This window comes from Chenopodium album, chromosome 20 (assembly GCF_948465745.1).
Source record: "Chenopodium album chromosome 20, dcCheAlbu1.1, whole genome shotgun sequence".
Classification (NCBI taxonomy): domain Eukaryota; kingdom Viridiplantae; phylum Streptophyta; class Magnoliopsida; order Caryophyllales; family Amaranthaceae; genus Chenopodium; species Chenopodium album.
The window spans coordinates 28,950,511-28,972,961 of record NC_137853.1 but is presented as its reverse complement, the minus strand read 5'-3'; the positions used below and the strand labels follow the sequence as shown (position 1 = coordinate 28,972,961).

At 33.7% G+C, this 22,451-nt stretch overlaps 1 pseudogene; it reads left to right on the top strand.

Moving 5' to 3' along the window:
* The first annotated feature begins 10,145 nt into the window (after positions 1-10,145).
* On the top strand, positions 10,146-12,540 carry LOC145597788 (exocyst complex component EXO70B1 pseudogene; annotated as a pseudogene).
* Positions 12,541-22,451: the final 9,911 nt, after the last annotated feature.

Genomic DNA, 22,451 nt, shown 5'->3' with positions numbered 1-22,451 from the left:
TGTTGGCTTGTTGGTTATTGTTGGCTTGTTGGTTATTGTTGCCTTGTTGGTTATTGTTGCTGGCATGTTGGTTAATTGTGCCTTGTTGGTTACTGTTGTGTTTGCCCTGTTAGTAGGCTCTGCCTTGTTGGTTAATGTTGTTTTGTGTGTTGGATGCCTCTGCCTTGTTGGTTAATGTTGTTTTATGTGTTGGTTGGCTCTGCCTTTTTGGTTAATGGTGGCTTATTATTGATGGTTGGATTATCTTGAGCTTGTTGGTTAATGGAAATGCTTATTTTTGGTTGATGCCAGTATGTTAGAATTTTATTGATGAATGATGAGACCTAGTATGCTTTATTCATAAAGCACATTATCTTTTTGGTCCCTTTAGTGTTCTCAATGATCATTTATGTAGAGAATATTGTCAGCCCCTATACATCTTTTGAATTTATTCATTTAGAAGTCCCTTTGTTTCACATAAAGACTGTCCTTCCTTATATTGAGTCCCCTACATGATTAATTTGACCTAAAGGATGTTATGATGAAGGGACTCCATTGAATTACACTACACACAAGTGTATTACTCCAACAACTTCTTCAAAGGAGTTGTTGTTGAGGTAACCTTGTGATGAGGTGTTGTATTCAAGAAACATGTTGTATTATGATGGATTTAAACACTATAATAATCATAGATTTTGTTTCCATTTGATTTCAAAAGATGCACAAAGAACAACATGATACTCAAAATACATTTGACAGCCATTAAGGTATAAACTATCCTAATACTCAAAAAACACCTAATCACCTAAAACATTAACAAAAGGAAAGATGAATCCATTGACAAAATGATGACTTAGTGGTTATGTGTGGCAGTCAATGTTGTTGTTCTGATTACCCCTGCTTCTGCTTTAGTCTGCATCTACTTCCATGTCTTCCTCTGCTTCATGATTGCCTTGAGTTGCTGGCCTAAACATAGTGTTTAGGTAATCAACAACCCCTAACACAACTGCACTATGAACCTTAACCTGATTTAGCAGAATGCCAAGATTTTAAGCTTTTTTTTGTTCATGTGTGGAATTTTGTACTTGTTCCCTCCTTGATCCCTCAAAATTTTAATCATGCATCTTTGTAAAGTTACCCAAATGTATTTGTTCACTTTTGGTTTGAATGTGTCATATGACTCAATGATTTTGGCAACAAGCCCATCTAGGTTTTTTTGGAAATGACTGGTACTGTAAAGACTGAATTGACCTAAACAAACCTAAATCTAACACATTCAAATCAGGTGATTGTGGTGGTTGGAATACAAACTGAATGTTGAACCCATTTGCTGTTGTGGCTGCAATGAACTCCTCATCTCTTGGAATCTGATGAGGCCTTGCATTGTCCCACTGTACCACCACATTTTTTGGCAGATTTTCTGGCCACTTTGCTATAATTGCTGGTATAACCTTGTTTAGTAGCATATCCCTGATGACTTCTCTGTTAACATTCTGATGTGCCTTTGTCTCCCATGTGCCTGCTACTCTGTTCTTGCTTGACTTCTTAGCTTAGTCCTTGTATGTGAATGAAAATGTTCCATACTTTCCATCATGTAAGTGTCCCCCATTTATGTCATAGAGTGGCTTCCTAATGACTGCCATGAACATTGCCTTTAGTTTGAACCTTTTAAACTGTTGTGCCATGTATGGGTCTTCTTCACTTAGGAGGAGATAAAACCTTCTCTTATCAGGGTTGAGATAGAACCATTTCTCATCTATGTGTATGTGCTGGTCCATGTCAACAAATGTGGGCTGGGTTTATATGGGACAGAACCCATTTCAACCTTGCCACTTTATGATCTGAGCTGAGTGCAGGCTTGTTACTTGCTGTGTGTGTCCTAATTCTTCCCTTTTTCCTCAAATTATGAAGTGCCACATGTGAAATCTTCAACGCAGCAGCATAGCTTCTTTCTCTCTGCCTTAGATGTAGGGGGACTGACTGTAGGAATTATTCATCTGTGATATTCTTGATGTGTGTCAGTTTCTTCTTCATCTTCTTCTTGTCTGTTTTCATTTTCTGATTCAAACTCCTCTATGTCTTTATCTTGTCTTGCTTCTTCCTCATCAAAATAAAGTTCAGCTGTTTCATCCTCTGTCAATAGTTGCTCTATCCCAAAAAACAAATTTTCATCAAAATCTGCCATGCCTTGTTTTTTTTTTTTCCAGATTGCTGTTGACAGAAAATAGGGTAGGCTGATGAAGGTTTTTGAGGAGATGAAGCTGCCCTATGCTGTTTTGTTGTACATAAACGCCCAACAATGTATGGAAGGATGATGAAGATGGTAGATGTTGCACTAACTGTAGTTAAGGGGTAATTTTTTGTGTAATTAAGGGTTAATTGTTGTAGTTAGTGCTAACCTTTTGGGTTTGAGAAAACAATGTTAAGGTTTGAACAGTTTCATGGTTGTAAGCTTTTGTGAACATTTATTGCTTTGGTGAAAATGGGGGTTGGTATTTATAACCCTCATAAATGATGAATGATGAAATTAAATGAATGTCAAAAATTTGAATGTCTTCCTTTTTTAAAAAAATTTCAATTGGAGGGAAATGAAATTTCCTCCCAAATTCAATTGAAACGAAATTTGGGGTGGAAAAGAAGGACGGAAAACACTTCCCTCTTACTCCCTCCGTGTTTTTTTTAAGTGATAAACTTTGACCGGCACATAGTTTTAGGCAATTTAATTGACTTAAATAAAATAAGAGGTAAGTGGGGTAGTAGAGTATTAAAAAATTGTTAAAGAAAGATAGTGGGGTTAATAGTTTATTGAAAAGTAATGAATGTGAGAGGAAAAATATAATAAAAAAGTAGTAGTGGGTTTGGGTGGGGACCATGAGAGGAGAGAGATATAATATTTTAATGTATTTTTTGCCAAAAAAGGAAGTGTATCACTTAAAAAAACACGGCCGGAAATGTAAAGTGTATCACTTAAAAAAACACGGAGAGAATACTTTTTTTGATTTCCCCACCAAAATGCAAGTGGGGGGGGGCTACTTTCTCTCTCTAACCCCTTTAATTACTTACACAATTATTCTTCTAATCCTTGCCCCTCATTTTTTGCCTAGGTAATCGTAATGTGCTTCAAAGTTGCACTTAATAATAAACGGTGGTAGTAGATGAAAAATTAACTAGAAAGGTCCCAACTATTACATACCGGTCGGTCTTCTTTAAAATGGCCAATCTTTTGATTAATTTTGGACAGACCTAACTATTTTGGGTAGCTCACCCACATAGACTCATCCTGTATCTGACCCGCTATTTGTAGGTAAAATATGTCACGTGCATATTACGTGACCTTGAATTTACAGAAATCAAAATTTTCCCTTCTTTCTTATTTCGATAAAACCTCCCTTCAATATGGGTAATGCTTAGCCTTGCAACGTGTTGTGCTTACTAATCCGTGCACAAGCAACAAAAAAAAAAAAAGTATCAAAATTCTAAACTCTTATCAGTAGGATTAATTTAAATCTCAAAAAACATTGTCGTTTCAAAAGTTTTATTGTCATTATTTATATTATAGTGTCTATGTTGCTCAAATTATCTATATAACCGTCATAGGTTATAATTTTATTGTCACTCAATAGTATCAAAATATTGTCATTCCGCACTAAGTTTTTTATTTTTTTTAGTGTCAGTAAACAAGTTTGATGTACATAAATGGTAAGAACTATATATATATATATATATATATATATATATATATATATATATATATATATATATATATATATATATATATATATATATATATATATATATATATATATATATTGTCATTAAGAGTCTAAATATTGTCTATTACTATTTATTATTGTCTGGGATTGTCGATCTGGTATCAGAGCTATACGGTTATTAGTAAGTAATTAATTAAGTAAAACTGGAGAATTCTAGACCCTCTATTATTGAGTATAAAAAACCAGAGTTCAAACAAAACTATCACATTCCTGAAAATACTAGTAATTTGGTCTAATCCTTAGTTATATAGTAGATCAAATTAGTGAACTAAAAGTAGAAGTTGATAGTATACATAGTCGTTGCATTAACAATGAAAATAAGCTGTTAGCAACAACATATGATATTAATAAAAAATCTAAGTGAGTTAAGAGAACAAGTTAAACAAGTACAACTTGCTTTAACAAACGAGGTTAGACATCAATTTAAAAGTATCACCTAACGTTCCTTAAACATATAAATATCCTTTTCAAAATTTAGATAAAAATAAGAAGTTTTTTATATCACTCCCTAAAAGAACCACTAGTGAAAAAGAAAAGAACAAAGAGACTGAAGATGAGCCATCATCTTTAGGAGAAAACGATTGAAGAGTTATAAACCTTATTTGATAAAGAAAAAGACCCTGATAAACTAAATGAAATCATGAAAATAATCATTATTAATCTCCCATGAATAACAAAGCAATTAAAGAAAGCATAAAGAGAAAAGAGAGTAAGAATGCTCATTGATATAAGATGAAGATCTTCAAATCATCAAAATCCTCCTTTGATTATCCAAAATCCATGAAAACCATTTTGTTTCTCACTTTCTCTCTCCAAAATTTGAGAATACCTCTCTCTTAAAACCTAAAATTAATCCAAAAAACTACTGAAAAACGAATTCCTCCCTCTTAAATGAGCAAAAAAAATATATTCATACTCCTTACTAAATTGCCTAGGAAGCTCCGCAAAAAGTCGAGCAGCACATATAGGAGCGGGTGCTCCAAATGTCGTGCACGAGCGCTCCTAGATACAGCAAAATGAGGAAGAATCGTTCCAGAAAGTTTGGAGCGGGCGCTCTTCATAGGGTGCACACCCGCTCCTATCGGACTAAGCAAACTGCTTAGCTTCAAATGGACATATCATCATGTTTTACATCGGAATTGGGCATATGACCTGTTGTTGGAAAGCTCTCGAGATAAGCTTTCATTTCCAATTAGAATCACCCCAAAATGTTTAGTAGATCAAAAGATATAGGCGTTTGAAGTTCAATCTTTGCAAATCAAGTGTACAATTCTTCATTACTTGTTCTTTTATGTTTTATATTTATTCAATCTTGAGCAATGAACTTATCCAAGTGTTCCTAAACATAAGAATAAACCAATAAAGTTTAATCTAATGCCATAAGCAACCAAAATATGCAAGAAAAACCAAAATTGAGCAATAATAACATTTCACACGCAAACACGACAAATGTAATAAAACGTTATTAAATCCAAGTAAAAAGACATCAAAACTATGAAAAAATGACTAGAAACTCCTAAAATATAGTGACATATTTGTCTCTTATCAATAGGGTTACACCTACACAACGAGATGTTACACTTAGAAATTCTGATTGCGAATCATAATTAATAGATCAGATAATCAAGCAGCAAGAAAATTTATGTGAGAAATTATATTCAACAAACCCATTAGAACATTGGGAAAAGGATAAGGCATTTGCTAAGATAACTCTAACAAATCCTAATAAGATTATCATATTAAGACAAATGGTTTATATCTACCAAGATATATTAGAGTTTGATGAGCAAATAAAAGAATTGTTGAATAAGAAGTTAATTAGAAACAGCACGAGTCCTCATAATAGTCCAGATTTCATGGTAAGGAATCATGTAAAAGAAAAAAGAGGTAAAACTAGGATGGTCATTAATTATAAGCAACTAAATGATAATATTGTGTTTGATGGCTATAACATTCCTAATAAAACTGTATTATTCAATTGAATACTAGGAGCCACATGGTTTTTTAAAATGGATTGTAAAAGTAGTTATTGGAAAATTAAAATGGAAGAAGAAAGCATTTCATACTGCATTTAGTGCCCCTCAAGGACACTACAAGTGGCTAGTAATGCCTTTGGGATTAAAAAATGCCCCACAAATATTTTTGAGAAGAATGGATAACATCTTTGGGGAACTAATAAATCATTGTTGTTTGGTCTATGTAGATGATATTAATGTTCTCAAAAGATTTAGAGCAATATAAGGATGATCTTAAAGCAGTAACTAATCAGAAATGTGCTGAACATTGTATAATCCGTGGGAAAGATAAATGTGTCTATGCTAAACAAGAAATTGAGTTTCTTTAAAGCAGGACAAATGATCTTACAAAAATATATCCTGGAAAAGATTGAAAAATTTCTAAACGAAATTGAAGATAGAAAACAACTAGAAATGTTTGTAGGATGTTTGACCAATGGTTCTGATTTCATTGAAAATCTTGCATTGCTTTGTAAAGAAAACCATTACAACAAAAACTCAAGAAAGAAATAACTTGGAACTGGAAGAAAAGTGATTCCAAGCTTGTTCAAGATTTAAAAGCTATGTGTAAAAATCTTCTGGTACTTAATCCTTGAAACCGATGCTAGTAATGGGCACTGCAGTGCTGTGTTAAAAATCAAAGAAGGAGAAATACTTTGCAGATATAGCAGTGGACGTTTTAATAAAGCTGAGTTAAATTATCCTACAATGCAAAAAGAAATCCATGCAGTCATTAAAGGGATCGAGAAGTTCTTAATCTTCTTAGCCCCAAAACTATTTCTAATTAGAACTGATTGCAAAGGCATACTTGGTTTTGTTAAAAAGAATTTGTCTAATATACAAGCGCAAGGGAGACTCCTGCGTTGGCAATTATGGCTTAACCAATTTTCATTTACTGTCGAACATATTTAGGGATCAAAGAATTTTTTGGCACACAGCTTGACCTAAGAATTAGCCAATGTCGAAGAAGCTCAAGGCAACACAGTACAAAAACCTCATGCACACCAACTTCAAAAGATGGATGTAGAGAGAAAAACTCTCATTAATGAAATAGAGAAAGCAATAATGGAGCGGGTTTCACCCTCCAGTTGGGCCCTAATGCAAGGCTTGTTCATTTCAGCAAAACAATGATCACGAGATGGTTTAATCAAGGGTTGCCATCAAGCAATCCAAATGCTATTGATGTTTGAAGTAACAATTATATGTTATTTCAACTTATTCCTGATTTAAAAAATATAATACTTAATAAAATAAGAGATAATGATTTCAGAACATGGTACAAGCTATTAGTAACACGATCAAGGCGATTCTTTGATGTTCGAATCTATGAGGAGAACGAGTAAAGTTTCCTACAAACTCTAAAGTAGCTTTATTACGCATCAATCCATATATCCTTTGAATCGGGATGCTCCATTTATCGGGATACATTACAAAGCTTGGGATTATGGGATGGTATTACATGCCTTTTATGACTTTTCTACTCTTAATGACTCATTCTTTCCAAAGCTTACAAAGTTCCAACATTATGCTTTCAATAAGGTCCGAAGGTTTTGTGATGAAAAAAAGGAAAATCTTCAAGCAAGGGTGCAAATGTAAATATTGAAGTTATAGAAAGTCAGTCCGACTCATTACTTGGTAATGTTTGGGAAAATGGCATTTAGTAGTCAAGATCCTATAACAGTTCGTTAAAAGACTGTTAAAAATCCTATAGATGCAAGAGCACTGGGATTCTTCTACATCTCGTAATATCTCAATGATTTTATAAAAAGAATCAACAATCCTCCTGTTATATTTCATGTTGGTAATACCACAATTGTAGCACCAAACGTGATGAAAGAAAATTTAGTAGACGACATAAACAATACTAAGTCGATCTACAGATATATAGAAGATGTTGAAAGTGGAAAGTTCCCATCATTTGAAGGACATGAGTATTATTTGAAGCTTTCATGACAGGGATGAATCATATGCAGCCAAATGTGTTAAAGATCTCGGCATAGAGGATGATAATCCAATGTATGTCCATTATGAAGATAGTAAAGACAATGAGGGTGGTTTATAAGATATAATGATGGATGAGATAGTGGAATACTGAGCCCACAATAACAAAATATCTTCTGTAAACTACTATAACCATGTTTATTTATCTTCTGTAGTTCTTTTGAAAATATCTTCTATAAAAGCAGTGGTTCTTATGAACTTGTTGAGTCATGAGTGTCGGTAGAAGTTCAGAATCCTTTACTATATAAAGGATGGTAGAATAAGAAGAAAGGCGGAGTTGGAGGAGTGAGCAAGAGCATTTCTTTGAAAACATTAGAGAGTCCTTTAGAGAAAAATACTCATCTTAAGAGACTGATTGGTTCTCCAGACCATCTCTCTTAAAGTAGTAGAGAAAACTCTAGTTTAGCTTATGTCTGTTTAAGCTTTCAGTTTGTATGTTGTAAGATATGAGTGTTGTAATCTTTCCTTATTAAATAAAAATTAAAGATTTCTTTCAAGAGGGAATGTTATCCTCTCGAACCTTATATCTCAAATGAATTACTTATGTAGTTAAAAAGTACATCAGATTCACAATATAACTTGTTTAAGTAGAGATTACAGTCTAAGGTAGGAAACGAATTAGATCTGTGCCGAGCTTGATCAAAGGAAGGCAGGGTTGAGGTTAGCTACCTTGGTACAGCCGGCGGGCCGTCTCCGGCAATTTGGTGGCCCTGTTCTAATTATAAAAGGTGGGCCCTTAAATTTTTAAAGTATTATTTAAAATAAGTTAAAAATGTTATTATTATAATTAAAATGATTTTTTTTTAATTTTTCACCACCAGAATCATATTTTCAGATTGAGTCAATTCTTCAATTTTTTTTAATTTATTTTTTTTAACAACCAGAATCATATTTTTTTTAATTTTAGGAGCCATAATTAAAAAACAACAATTTATATTTCAGAAATAAAAAAATTATGCATAAATTAAGATAACAAATATATATATATATGTATATGCATATATATATGTATATACATACATATATATACAAATATATATATGTATATACATATGTGTATATATATACAACCCGCTCTTTAATCAAGTAATCAACCTCTGCCCACTCCACTGCTCCAGATCCACCGTGCAAGAACAGTTCGCCAAAATTTTGAGTGCTTCCATTAACGTTTTTTCCACCTTTTGAATTGAGTTAAAATTGAAAGAAAACTGAAGATTGTAATATTTTGTGGGTATTGCTTGATCTTGAAATTGGTATAAATAAAAAATTGGCTCAATTGCATCGTCATTGATTTTGATAAGAGTATAAATTGCTCTTCAAATTTTGCCTAAAAAATAGAGAAAAAATTTAAGTGAATTGGAGATAATTAGGCAAATTAGCCGTTTATGAGTGATAATTATTGAGTGAATTTAATTTTATTTTGGTAATCAAAAGGCAAAAGTCAAAGATTGAATTTTGGATAGGAAGATTTTTTGGGTTTTGGTTTCAAAATTGAGGTTTTTACGAGAAAGAAGATGTATAGGTAAAGTAGATTTTTTTATTTTATTTTCATTTTTAAGTCATCGATATTTTTTAAAAAAATTGTGGGCCCCTGATCTTTGGGGCCCTGTTACGTGTGTGAGAAAAAACCGCCTTAAAGCCGGGCCTGAATGCCAGAAGCTGAAGAACGCCGGAGGTTCCATTGCTAACTAAGTTCAGTATTGGTAAAAACTTTCTTCTTATACAGTTATAATTGCATAGCATGGTGGGCATTAAACTTGAAAAAAGGCTTCATTATGGTATATAAGTAGTAGGGTAGTGACAGCTAGCACTAAAAGTGATTTTGTGTTGATTAAACTCTAAAAACTATATTGTTAGTACTAAATATTGTCTTTATAATATTTATCCTGTCATTATTAGTATTATTATTGTCATTTGCTCACAATATAATATCACAAACGGACAAAGGTTGCCAACTAAAGGACAAAAGTTGTGTTGGTCCGTGCACCTTGCTGGGTTGAGCCTGGCTCTACTCCAATATTGCCCTTAATTCTCATTATGGTAGTTGAACTTACGATGATCCAAGTCACACAATACTGAAGTCAATTATCTTGCCTAAAATCTCACATTGATCAAATCGATGCAACTAGTTCTTGACATCAAAGTTATAATTTAACATAGGGAGTATAGATGGGATGGTGTGAATATACTCCCAAGTTGAATTTGAAAGTATGAAATGAAAGGGTGAACTTTGATTAATCACCCAAAATTCAAACCTAAATAGTCCAACTTAATTTAGTTGTTGATTACCAAATTGAGTATCTTACACGCTCTTTAGGACAAAACAATATTGTAACAACACAACCAACAAACCCTTGTTACCATTTTCTTACATCATCTCTTTTACTCTAAAACATCTCATTTTAAAATCCCCCATTTTTCTCTCTCCTCCCCAAATTCCCCCAATTTCCTCTTTGTCTGAACCAAAACACCAATTCCTTGAAAACCCTAACAATGGCGACGACGGTTGAGGGCGAAGATAGGGTTCTCGCAACAGCTCAACACATAGTCAAGTCTCTTCGAACCTCCAAAGATGTCACTGACGACATGCTCCTCATCCTCTCCACCTTCGACAATCGTCTCTCCAACATCTCCGACCTCATCGGCGGCGGTGGCGTCGGCGGAGATGGTGGTGGTGCTGCCGGAAGTTCTTCGGCCATGAATTCGAATTCTATATCGCCTGAGATCAATCGACTCGATTGCGCTGAAAAAGTCATTCTTCGCCATGAAAACCCCTTCAACGATTCCCCTGATGATTGCTGCGAATTTCTCGCTGCTGTTGATGAAGTTTTGGATTTGTTTGCAGATCTTAAGGTTCAGGAAAACCCTAATTTCATGGATCGCGCTGAATCGGCAGTTCAATCGGCGATGTCGAAGCTTGAAGACGAGCTTCGGAGGGTTCTAACGAGGAGCGCGGTTCCTTTGGATGCTGATAGGTTATACGGCTCGATTCATCGGAGGGTTACGCTGTCGTTCGCTTCGCACGACGGCGATATAATCGACGAGGAATTCGGTAATTTCAATCACCCTTTTCACGAAAGAGGGGGTAGTTTGGCGGGTGATGTTTCGGTTGATTTGATTCATCCTGACGTGATTTCGGACCTTCGTGAGATCGCTGATCGTATGATTCGAGCAGGGTATGAGAAGGAATGCTATCAGGTTTATAGCAGTGTAAGAAGGGATGCATTGGAAGAACATTTAGGGGTTTTAGGGGTTGAGAGATTGAGTATTGAAGAAGTTCAGAGGATTGAGTGGAGTGCTTTGGATGAAAAGATGAAGAAATGGGTTCAAGCTGTTAAGATCTTTGTTAGGGTTCTTCTTACTGGGGAGAAGCATCTTTGTGAGTTGATATTCGATGGGGCCGATTCGGATTTGATTAAGGAGGTTTGTTTTGTTGAGACTGCGAAAGGGTGTGTTTTGCAGTTGTTGAATTTTGGGGAGGCTGTTGCGATTGGGAAGAGATCCCCTGAGAAGTTGTTTCGAATTCTCGATATGTATGAAGCTTTGGATGATACATTGCGTTATTTGAGAGCGTTGTTTTGTGATGAATCAGGGGAGTTTGTTTGCGCCGAGGCTAGGGGGGTTTTGGATGGGTTGGGTGAGGCAGCGAGGGGGACGTTTATTGAGTTCGAGAGTGCTGTAAAGGGTGAAGTTTCAAGGAAGCTGGTTCAGGGAGGTGAGATTCACCCGCTTGCTCGGTATGTAATGAATTATGTTAAATTGCTTGTTGATTATAGTACTACCTTGAATAAGCTTTTGGAACATGATATAAATGAGGAGGAAGCAAGTCATTCACAGAGTAGGTCTGATGGGGACGAGGTTAGGGAAATGTCGCCTCTTGGGCATCGTTTGACATCGTTGATAAGTTCATTGGAATCGAACCTTGAGGAGAAGGCAAAGTTTTATGATGATAGTGCAATGCAGTATATATTTCTCTTGAATAATAAACTCTACATATTACAGAAGGTGAAAGACTCAGAGCTTGGCAAGCTTTTAGGAGATGATTGGGTTAAGAGGCGTCGTGGGATCATTCGAAAATATGCTACAAATTACCTTAGAGCTTCTTGGAGCAAGGTCTTGGCTTGTTTGAGGGATGAAGGAATCGGGAGTGGATCAAGCAGTGCCTTCAAAATGGCTTTAAAGGAAAGGTTTAAAAACTTCAATGCTTGTTTTGAAGATATATATAGGACTCAGACTGCTTGGAAAGTCCCCGATCCCCAACTTAGGACTGAGCTTCGAATATCTATATCTGAGAAGGTTATACCTGCATACCGTTCGTTTTTGGGGAGGTTTGGTCCCCAATTAGAGAATACAAGACATGCTTGGAAGTACATTAAATACACAGCTGAGGATTTAGATGGATATTTGTCTGATTTGTTTGAAGGAACACCTGGTGTTCTCAACCATATGAGACGCAAAAGTTCATAGAGCTCTCACCTGTATAGTAGGTAATGCCCTTTTCTCTCACAAAAGGGCTTGTTCGATCCCCTTTGTACCTGTTGGGTCAGGCTTGATAACATGCTTTTTTTTTTCTCTTTCTTTTTCCTTTTTGTTGTATCTGTTAATGTTAAAAAAACTATGATCACAGGTTTTTTTCCAGTGGAATATGGCTGTTGCACGACATAATGTAATCATATTGTAAATTACATATATAACTCTCATGTTTGCTTTGTCATACTTCATGTTTTCATCACTAAAATGCTCAAACACCCTAAGTTTTAGGTTGGCGTTAATGCGTTATGCTATTCTGTTTTTTGCCCTACGCTAATGTGTAGCATGACTTGAATAGCAGCTGCTGTTTATCAGATGTTATCGAGTAAGTTTCTTCTGTAATTTCATAGCTCTTGGGCAATTTTTTTTTTTTTTTTTAAGCTTTTTAGTTTTTAGTTGTATTTGTTACTTGCTGCTGGTCTTGCTGATTATTCCATGCTTATTTGGCTCTGTGTACACACAGTTTTGCCTATTTTGTTCAAATAACAATACCTAGCGGCTGCAGAAACTTGGACTATGTACTTGAATTTGAAGTTTGAAGTGTTGAGAATCTATTGGGTTTTAACTTTAACAGTGTGCTTGGACAGAGTAATCTCTTGTTTGGATGTAATTTGAGAGAGTTGGGGGGGGGGGGGGGGTGTAAAAATCTATTTTCCTTCTTTTAATAAACCAAATCTTTCCAACACATTGGAAAGATATGGAAGGAAATTACAAGCTCACTTGTTCCTACCCTTCCCTCTTTCCCCTTCCGTCAGGAATCAAGTATAAATATAGATTTGTTCTCTTCACTAATTAACAATACAAGTGGTTTTCTTGTAATTTAAAGATGATTTATTACGTGTGTGTAAACATGGAGGACTTTGTGAAGTGACCAGAATACAGAGCTTGCAGCTTAGTACCAGCTTAATCTATTGTCACTGCTTTTCAGAGTTTTTGAAGTTTTGGAACTCATTGCAATGCAGTTTAGGTTAGAGCCCTTGTTTCTTGCTGGTTGGTTGAGAAAATTGTCAAGAATGGAAAATTCACAAGTAGCATGCTTTCTTATATATGTTGAGAGGATTTTATGCCTTGGAATCCATTTACTTGTTGGTTTGGCTTTAGTACTTTTTTCTTTCACTGGATAATTCTTGCCAAATTTCCGCAGAAATGTATTAAATTGAGCCAAGTTTTACTCCTAGGAATGTCTAACCCTTCTCTGTGGTTTTATTTTCTTGAATTAAAGCTGAACTGAAATTCTGTAATTGATTTCCTGTCTATGATTTTCTTGACTTTCTGTATTAACCCTGTTTCTGGTAGGCAGTCATCTAGAGATGTGTAAATTCGATGTATTCAGCGATGATAGGCACCCAACAGCCTTGCGTTGTTGGTCCAATAAACTCGTTACTATATATGTAAACTTATGCATGATCCTTTGGTAATAAACTAATAATTTACCTGTGTTTTAAATAACATTGCCTGTAATTTAATCATTACAAATTCTGTGCTTTAGATCTGCATTAGCTGGGAATTGAACTAATCATTTATCTTTGTTTGGGATATAATCTTTCACTGTGACTGGGAGAGTGCCTGAGTAAATTAAATTAGCTATTGCTGTAGGAAAATTTCTTAACTCCTAAGGCTAGAGAAATCATGTCGTTGCTGAAGTCTGTAACTTGTCTGTGGTATATGCTGAATTCAAATCTCAGCGGCTGTTGCTTGTTGGTAACGTTTCGAGCATTAGAATTTAGATTAGGTGTAATGTAGGTGTAAAGTTACTAGATTTAAGCTTTCTTTTTGCTGCACTTAGTGTGTAAGATTAACTCTGTCGACGCAGTTTTAGTGTTGGTATGTTTGTTTCGTGATGATGTAGGGTTGCTTGTTAACACACTCCAGTTTGATGGCTCTTCTGATGTGTAATCTGCTTATTGACTTTGCTGCTTTATTTAGTAAAGTACGGACTAGTATCATAAATTTCAATACTTTAAGAGGGGTTAATAAAGAACAGCCTGCCTTCTTTAACACTTGGGTATAATTGTAGGTGTTACATTTTGACTTCTGACATAGGCTGGTATTGTTTTATGCTGTACACATCTAGGTGTTGATGCTGCTTTAAATCATGAGAGAATTGCGGAGTAGCTATTAGCGTCATGTCTTTGTCATCTTGTTTCCGAGGTTTTGCTCTCGGTTTATTTCCATTTATTTTATGAATACTGAGTATAAGCTGGGTTTGGGGTTAAGAAATTTATATGAGCTCCATTAATTTTAGTAGGCTTTGGTGTGACTTTAGTCCCTTGCCCTCAAGTACATGGGTGTGGGAGTGATTAGAGCTACTCCCTCTGTGTTTTTTTAAGTGATACAGTTTGACCGACACAGAGTTTTAGGAGATTGTATTGACTTTAATAAAATAAGATGTTAGTGGGGTAGGTTAGAGGAGTGAGAAATGAAAAAGTAAAATGTGAGAGGAAGTGGGGACCATGAAAGGAGTGAGAAATAATAAAGTAAAAGATAGTGGGGTGAAGATATATTATTAAAATGTAAGGAATTTCTAAAAGAGGTAACGTCACTTAAAAAAACACGGCCGAAAATGAAAAGTGTGTCACTTAAAAAAACACGGAGGGAGTATCAATTTGAGTGTACGGGTCGAGTCAATGCCAGTCGGAGCAACTTGGGTTAAGTCATATTGAGTTCAATTTGGGTCATGTATCCTATTGAGTTTTGGTTGGTTTCGTGCAAAGTCAAGTTTAGGTTAGTTCAATTCGAGTTAGGGTCGAATTAGTTCGGGTTTGAATGTTTGATATCAGTTTGTACTCCCTACGATTTCTAACAAGTGCTTCATTAGAATTGTTTGCACTATTCACTTAGGGTCTGTTCTCTTACGTTGAAATTCAATTCAATTCAGTTCAGCTCAGTTCAGCTCCTAATTTCCTTCTCTTATAAAATATTCATTTCAGTTCAGCTAAGTTTAGTTTAGTTCAGCTGAGTTCAGTTCAGTTGAGTTCAGTCAATGAGAACAGACCCTTAATCTCTTCTGACTAATGCATGTGATTCATACATGTCTTGTGAATTGTCTCAGTAAGTTATTCCCGTGCGATGCACGTTTTGTTAGTATTTTTTTACAAAATATCTTTCATATTTATGTGATTAAAATTGTTATTATATTAGTTTTAAAATATTAGATAAAATCCTAATCTCAAAAGATAATATTTTGTATTTAATTAATTTAAACTTTAAAATCTGATTCGTCAATTTTGCTTACGTGAAATTTAAATTATTTAATTGTAAAATAAATTAATAATTTCTTAATTAATTGGCTAGAACTTAAATTTATAATCCTACATGGCGCACTAAGAAAATTAGATCTTATGTGGCTCTCTAAAAACTCAGGGAAAAACTCCCCTTTAAATATATATATATATATATATATATATATATATATATATATATATATATATATATATATTAGATTGTTACAATTTATTTTATTGACAATTAAAGTTATTATTGATTTAAAGGTTTGTATCCGCATATGTGCCCAACATTTTATATACACTCTGGTCAATTTTTTTATCAAGTCATTATTGAATTTGAGTCAATTTTTGGTTCGGCATTGCTGGATCGAGTTGAGTTTGGATCAAGTCAAGTTTTAGTTGGCTCATTATCAGATTGGGTCATTATCGTTGTGGTTTTATGTTTTTTGGTTTTATGTTTTAAGAATCATATAGTATATGTCATATAATGAATTGAAAAATGTCAAACTTATTAAAATTATGATAATTTTGAAAACTGATGACAAAAAAGTGGAAATATTTTTTTTGTTGTTTCTTGTATTTGGTATTTAGATTATTTTTTTTTTAAAAAAAAAAAATAGGAAATAGAAAACAAAAAACAATGTCAAACAAGTCCAGATTAATTACTTTGTGTATGCCATTGGCCCATTATCTAACCAAACTTCGGGACGTATACTATTGCCACTTTGTGTATGTAATTTTCTAAACAAAAACTTTGTACTTCGTATATGTTATTTTCTAACCAAATATCAGGACAGTAAAGTCGTGCCCAAACTTGCTATTTCGAGCCAAAAATAGCAAGTTTTACAGACTAAAACCGGGCTGGGTATAATTTTTAACTAAAAATAGGTGTTTTGGGCTACCAAAGCCTGTTTTAATTTTTTTGAAAATCAGTTCAAGCCTGAGATTCAACCAACCAGATTTTTTTGGGCTGGACTTGGTCTGATTAGGTCTAATTTTTATGCATACATTTGAATATATTTTATTTAACATTTTTTTTTTTTTTTTTTTTTTTAGAAAAGCTTAATTATTCTTTATAAGAGATACACTAATATTAAAATAATTTTTAAGCTCTCTAAATCCCTAACCTTTTACAAAGTATGACTAAACAATTATGAAGTTATGAATAGTGTTGAGACAATTATGTCCATTGAAATGTTTATTTACATATTTACCCTTATTTAATAATTATTGGAATTGGTTTTAAAGCATGTTTGCTAAATTGAGTTTACTTATCTTGCACTTATCGTACTTAGCATATTTTGCTAATCTGTATTTTTTATTTGTTTTGGCTCGCCCTGTTTACCTTAATGGTAAGCATTGTTGACTACTTTCATGTGGAGTCAATGTTTGAGCATTTAGGAGTCCTGGGATGTTCTTCGACTAGATTACAAATGTTGGTCCTTGTTTATTTATGAGTATTCGTGACAATGGTTACTATTGTCATTATACATGATCAACTGTTATTATTACCATTAATCCCGATTATCATTAATTGTTATTATTACCATTAATCCCGATTTTGTGTGACATTATTAATCAATTCTAAATTAATTTTAGAATTAATTTATTGAGGAAAAATGAAAATAATAACAAGTCTAACTTAAATAAAATTCATTCAAGTGCATTTAACCAAAATTATTTCCAAGAACCATTCTTTAATAAAATTGGTTTAACTTGGTGCAACAAATAAATTAGGGCAATTACTCACTATTAATTTAATCAATTTAAATTAATTTTGAGATTTTGACAAAATAAGAGGGAGTTGGAAATATGAACTTCAATGTTCAAATAAAGATTCCAACTTTTACACTTGTGAATCCTTGAAAATCATCTTCAAACATGAAGATTTAATGAGATTTCTATCCCAAGATTGAAACTTTATGATTTCAATCAACTAAAAAATGATTAAATCAACAAAGTTCAACAAAATTCATGTAATTTAGTAACTCAAAGTTTCAATCACTTAACATAATTATAGATTGAATCTTTAGTACTTGGAAGCCTCAAAAAACAAAGATTTCACACTTTAATACAATTAGTTTGCAATTATGTGAAAACTAATCAATCTTTCAAGCACAAAATACTACCAAGTAAATATGCTTTAAAGAGATTAAAATTGCAGAAAAATAATGCAAATAATTCAATACATAATCACCATAATTATGCAATAAAGATTCAAGGTAAGAAAGACTTAAAATTTTTTCGTCAAAACGAAAAATCCCTCGAAAAAGGCATTTCTGGTTCGAATTTGGCTAAAATCACAGCTCTGAAGGAAAAAAAAACGTTTTCAGAACACCTTTTCCACCCAAAATTCACTATTTTGGGCGAAAATCTGGGTTCTGGGCCAAAAATCGCATTTAAAACGAGATTAAAATAATAAAACCGAGCCACTAATCTAATTAGCAACTTAAAACCAGAAAAATAAGCCATAAATAACCTTGAAAAACATGATAATAAAAATAAACAAACCTGGCTCTGATATCGCCATTGGGGTTTGGTGAGTCCGACTCACCGCGGAAGAAATTAAACCCGAGCCAAGATCTCGCTCGTAATAATTAAAACCACATAAGATTAATTAATATAAAGACAAGGGTAGAATAGTAATTATACCTTTGTCGCGTGCTTCGCCTGACCTCTAGGGCTGTTACTTCGAAAGCAAGTCTCGAAAGCTCAACGATCTCCAACTATAATCCACCCAAAACCCGACCACCGACGCGGGTCTAATGCTTTGGGGTTAGCAAGGCCCTACCAAACCCGAGTAATAATGAGTTCAAGGGTTTTCACAATGGTGATGCCCTTTTCAACTCTTACTCAAGCACCTTTCCCAATGCCCCAAGTTGGGTATTTATAGGGAATGATGTGAGTATGAAAATCTCTCCCATTAATGTGAGACAATGTGATTTTCACATTTTATTTTAAAGCTAAAATAAAATTGTTAAGCAAACTAGTAATAAATCAACAAGTGTCAAACTTACATGAGGGAGTAGGTGAGGACCACTTGGAGATGGAGACCAAACTTGCTCCCCACTCTCTCCCTCACCTTGCGCCACATGGCAACCCCCACTTGGGCACCAAGGCACCCCAAGTGGGCTTCCATTTTGCTGTTGACCATGCCTCGGCCTAGCTAGCCTCACACCAATATGTGCGGGCTGTTGCTAGCATCCTCGGCCAGCAGGCCCTTGCACTTGCGTGTGGGCTGCTAGCTACAGCATGCTAGCACGCCACGCACTAGTTGCGGGCTGCTAGCAGCAGCTTGCTAACAAGCCCCACACTTGGTGCGGGCTGCTAGCTCGGCATTGCCCCTAGCACTCGGTGTTCCGACACTAGGGGAATTTTGGTCATTGTTGATTTATTAGTGTTTTCTCGTCTTGTCTTCTATTATTTACGAGTCGATTTCTGGCGCTCGATTTCGACGCTCTAAGCTCGAATTTCCGACGTCTAAATATTAATTACTCGGTCGACTCATTAATTCCTTCCGAATTAATTCGTCACTTCGGCTCGTTAGTTGTTTGGGTGTGACCCGAAGGGTTTAGTCAAGATTAAGCTGTAACATTAATTATGCATTAATATTACTGAGAAGTAACCTCCACCCAGGCATTCCGATCACTTGACTTATTGAATTTATTAGCTTTCTAATAATTCTGAACCCACTATCAGAATAATACACTTGTTCAAAGGACACCATTCCTTTCATTCACTTGGGGAATTAGAAAAGGAGGTGGTTGCATTGCTAAAGTGGATCTAGAAGTTCTCGAAGACTCAAGACATTGGGGCACATGCTGTTGTTCATATCTTCACTACAATAGGATTTGCTATAACTCGAGGAGTAGGGGCCTAGATTTTATCCCGGCTTTTCACTAAATTTTTGTAGTTGTATGACATTGTCTATTTTTAAGATATACTTGGGAATGACACTGCTCTTCGACCAGCAGATGTGTTGCTTTATTCCTGAGATAGAGGCCTTGATGTATGTGTTGACTTGACACACAATCGAGGTTGTTAAACTTCGTTCCTGGTCGTGTTGTGTCGGCAGCGGCTCAGCGGAAGCGAGACAAGTATGGGCGCGTTGCAGGGCTATTGGCTATGGTTTTCTTCCTTCTCCTTTTCTTCGTTTGGGAAATTAGAGAAGGATGCTATTGCGTTGTTGAATTGAAGCGAGTTCAGGCGTTCGCTAAGACTCGGGATATTGGTGCTTGTGCAGCTGCTCACATCTTCAATTGGATCGGGTTTGCTATAGCTAGAGGGGTGAGGACCTAGATTGTATCTCTGCTCCCCACCAATTCCTTGTAAATTGATTGACTTTGTAGGTTTATGATATTTTTATTATAATAATAATAATAATAACAAAATTTAAATGTTATAGAGTACAATCTGGGTGATCATCAGATTATACTGCATGATACTGAAACTTTTTCACATGATCTTTACACACTATATATTGACAAAAATGTTTTGCCCTAATAATGTAAATCAACTTTAATTTCAATTTCATCCTCAATTCGTCATTCCCAGTTACTAAACTTATGGTCAATATAAAATAAAAAAGTTGTTTATCTTAATATAGTTTCCACCATCTTTCTTCAAATAAAAAAGACCTTTTTTCCATTATTTTTTTTTTAAAAACTTAATTCTTGTAATATAGTAGAATGTAAAATAATTTTCAAAAAAAACAGTGCATAGTAGTAACATAAATTATTACTGAGAACTATTTGGTACGAAGTATATATAATAACTTAGAAATAGAATAATAGTTCACCAAAAAAAGAAATCAACTCACCAAAATAAATACATTTTTTTAAATAACTGTTCTTCAAAATTGACAACTTCTAGAGATAAAACTAGGAAACGGTATACCAAAATAAAGCTAAATTGTTACCCTTATTTAAAACTTACTAATTCAAGCACAACTTTTTACCCTCTAAATTTGACTGTATCGATAAATGTGAAAAGTAACGCAAGGAGTAAAAAAAAAAGGAAATATTGCAGTTTAGGGAAACCTAGGGATGTTTATTACACTGTTAAAGTATTATTCACCTAAGTTAAATATTATTAAATATAAATTTTAAAATTATAGAGTACAATTTGGGTCATCATCAGATTATACTGCTTAACTTTTTCACATAATAATCATACACATTATATTATGTTTTGCCCTAATATTACAATTTGGATCTCAACTTTCATTTCGTTTTTTACTTTAATCCTCATTTTGTCATTCCCTATTGCATGTGCCCACTAAACTTAGAATAAATAAAAAAAATTATTTAAAAAATAACTTTTAACTTAATATAATTCTAGTAAAACTATCAATGTATGGTAGTAAGTAAAAAAAGCTAATGTACAGTAGTAACAAAAAGACATGAATTATGATGACATGTAATTTGTTAATATATGACTTGATTAGTCAAAATAGTTATACATATAAAGATAAATATAACGATAAAGAACAAAAATTAAATTTATTGTAATTCTTTCATAGAGATAAGACTTTCGACGTAAGTTTTTGCGCAAAGATCTTGCGTCAATCTCACAACGGAAATGTTGTCTTCAACGTGGAAATCCCTATCAAAATTTGTGAGCTGAACGATCATATCGATAAAATTTCTAAATTGATACAGATCAAACTTGATTCCTTCAATCGGGTCATTACCTACAAATCTATGTAAAATTTCTTAGTTAAAAATTACATTATTAAGTACTTATTATACGTACTTAATAACCTCTTAAAAGTGTGAAAAAACAAATTAAACAATAATACACACTTACTACAGTATTTTTTTACTCACCCGTCATACAATAAGTTTCCTTGCTTCACAAACTCGTAGGGGAGCGAAATTTCAAAAAATTATCATTCACATGATGTTGATACATTCATGTTCCTACTAATTTACCCATTTTCCTTATTCCGGGAACAAATCCTAAAATCTACTTAATTCAAGTCTGTTTTCAATACTATGTTTTTCTATTCTTTCGAACAACTATAACACAAGAGGCATAATAAATACCAACCCCCACAACTTGATCTCCTATATTTTTTATGGTAGTTTGTCTTTTGGACAAGCACAACGAAAACAATATATCTCCATCGGCATTTTCAGACATAAAAAGAGAAAACTTGTGTAATGTATAAATATTATGGTTGAAATAAAATTATTTAATAAAATATGAAAAAATAAATTGATGAATAATATTTAAAATATTATATATTAACAAATTATGTAAATTTATTTATAAATTAATAAATTACATAACTACAATACATATAATATTGTGTTTTGATCGATTAGTCATTTACATATTATTCAATAAATCATGATTTCTTCATATTAATATATTACATAACATCAAAGTGTTAAAAAATACACATATTCAATAATACATCGAGTCCAAATGTCCAACATAAACTAACATAATAAACTAAATTAAAAATCCAATAAAACTAGATAGTATATAGTAGTTACTAGTTACTATAGCAGTTAGGATACAATCAACAAATAAAAAGACTCGAAACTCCATGAATAGTTATTATATTTCAATTTTCTTAGTTGACAACTTTAAAACTCGATTAAACTTGGTTTAATAGATAAATCTTGGCGGTACAACGCATACCAAGCTTTTGGTATGATGCCGGGATGCAGTTCTTGAAGATCTTTGTCGATTTTCTCTAGCTTGGTAAAATTTGATCCTTCCTACAATTGTAATGCGGGAGAGTTATTATTATTACTAGGTTAGGTCCTATACCATGCATTTTTTTTAATAATTATTATTCTTAAATTAAAAGTATATTTAATTATATAAAAAATCAATTTGTCTAAATTATTATAATGAATTTATTATGAAAGATGCTATTAGACAAATATACTACCTCCGTTACATATTAGTTG